The 2425-nt window shown below is 47.6% G+C and overlaps 1 non-coding gene across 1 annotated transcript; it reads right to left on the reverse strand.

The window, feature by feature from the left end:
• Window positions 1-645: 645 nt before the first annotated feature.
• On the reverse strand, window positions 646-719 carry Trnat-ugu (transfer RNA threonine (anticodon UGU)). Its single transcript has one exon. It is a non-coding gene; the product is annotated as a tRNA-Thr (tRNA).
• Window positions 720-2425: the final 1706 nt, after the last annotated feature.

Here is a 2425-nt window from a genome sequence, read left to right on the forward strand (position 1 = left end):
CGGCACTTTGAACAGTGGACGTTACATTTCAGATGTGTTACGACCGGTGGCTCTACCCTTCATTCGATCCCTGCGAAACCCTACATTTCAGCAGGATAATGCACGACCACATGTTGCAGGTCCTGTATGGGCCATTCTGGATACAGAAAATGTTCGACTGCTGCCCTGGCCAGCACGTTCTCCAGATCTCTCACCAACTGAAAACGTCTGGTCAATGGTGGCCGAGCAACTGGCTCGTCACAATACGCCAGTCACTACTCTTGATGAACTGTGGTATCGTGTTGAAGCTGCATGGGCAGCTGTACCTGTACACGCCACCAAAGCTCTGTTTGACTCAATGCCGTTATTACGGCCAGAGGTGGTTGTTCTGGGTACTGATTTCTCAGGATCTATGCAGCCAAATTACGTGAAAATGTAATCACATGTCAGTTCTAGTATAACATATTTGTCCAATGAATACCCGTTTATAATCTGCATTTCTTCTTGGTGTAGCAATTTTAATGGCCAGTAGTGTACATAATGTGTGAACGAGTACATGTGATGTAGGAACGATGACTTAAAAATGTTTATGAAATTACAATGAAATCTAGATCATTAACTGCTTACAGGCGTTGATAAATATCAACGAGGAGAGCTGAAAATGTGTGCCCCGACCGGGACTCAAACCCGGGATATCCTGCTTACATGGCAGACGCTCTATCCGACTGAGCCATCGAGGACACAGAGGATAGTGCGACTGCAGGGACTTATCTCTGGCACGCTCCCCGTGAGATCCACATTTCCAACTTTCTGTCCACACACTACATTTGTAGAGCCCCTGCCCGCTATACTCATTACTCGCGGCAGCCAATCTACCTCTAAGAGTTTGAGCAATGTGTGTGCATCCGCACTGAGGAAGATCAGTGGCCGATAAGCCTTATTTATATGAAGATGGTATCTGTACTTGTGAACATGTCCGAAAGAACAGATACCACCTTCATACACACAAGAATGTTTAGGTCTAGCCGTGGACAGCGAAGGCCGCAGTCTGCTTTCGGCGTCTTGTTTACGTCCCTGCTGCGTTAGCGTGCATGTGGTGGTGATGTGATTTACAGTCGTTTCCGTGAATCGTATGTTCTTCGACGCATCACGTCATTTTCACAACTAAAACCGACACTGAAGTTGAGTTTTATGACCGTTTATGGGCGACCGAAATCTTTTAAAACTGAACAATTTTTACGAGATGACGTTCATATCGATTATCACGAACTAGTACGGATTCACCTCTCCATGGTGAGTAGTGTGGTCTGTGTGAAACTATCAAAGCCTCCTCAACAAGATAAGGTATCAGGAAAGATAGTAACTGGAGCATTGAGACCCTATGGCACTATGATAAGCCATATGGCGGAAAAAATAGGCACACTTTACCACGTACCCAGTTCTGAACAGGTGTGCCAAGTGCACATAGATCTTACTAAATGTGTCCTGACCTATCTGAATATAGGCAGATGCCATGCCATTGTAATTTACGTTGGCCAGTCAAAGAACTATTCAGGATGCGAGCAAGAGGGACATCTTAAATCAAGCTATATACAACGTCACACCACGCAACTACCGACGGGGGAGGAGAAGATATTGCCTGATCTGATGGCGCTCCCATTGATATACGTTGGGGCCCTTCATTCTGTTCCATGTCATCATCGACAGTCGATCGACCCTGAGCAGCCCCCAATGCCGGCAGGGCACTATGGATGGACAGTCTGCGCTGTCAGAGCATCCCCTGGTACCGGTCTTGAAACACGAAGTGGAAATGGCCCCGCAGGAGAGATTGGTTACCTACTGATTTGGTTGTGACAACCGATCCTTTTGTCTCCGAAGGCAGCAACCGCAGTCGTTGTCGGATACCGAAACTCATGTCCGAATACAACGGGTTCCGACGCAGTGAAAAAGTTCTGACTTGATCTGTCAGATACCTGCTTCATGATGTCTACATGCGATGAAGATCTCGACGGTGACAACCAACTCCAGGAGGAAGATATGATTGTCGGTTCCCCTGATGGGATTCGATCGGCAAAAGATTCGAAGAAGACCACTCACAGTGCCACGTTTCTGGGTGATGGACTGCAAATGGATTCAGTATCTACTCCCCCCACAGACGTGCCGCAGCCTTCAGCCACCCTATTAATTCCGAGGGATGATCACAGCACAAGCCTGACTGCATATGCCAATGCTGCCGAGGACGTGACGTCTGTTGCCATAGCTAAAGTGGTTGCAGTTGCATCACATCACGACAGTTAAATGGCGGATAGACATAGGAGGAAACTCACTGTCGACAACGGGGCCTTCTTCGGGTCTCCCATCTACACCTCTCTCAATGGGCGCCAACAATACCGCCTCTCCATACCAGGCCTACCAGATTAGTACGATCAACCTCAACACAATCAGT

Source organism: Schistocerca cancellata, chromosome 4 (genome assembly GCF_023864275.1).
Source record: "Schistocerca cancellata isolate TAMUIC-IGC-003103 chromosome 4, iqSchCanc2.1, whole genome shotgun sequence".
Classification (NCBI taxonomy): Eukaryota; Metazoa; Arthropoda; class Insecta; order Orthoptera; family Acrididae; genus Schistocerca; species Schistocerca cancellata.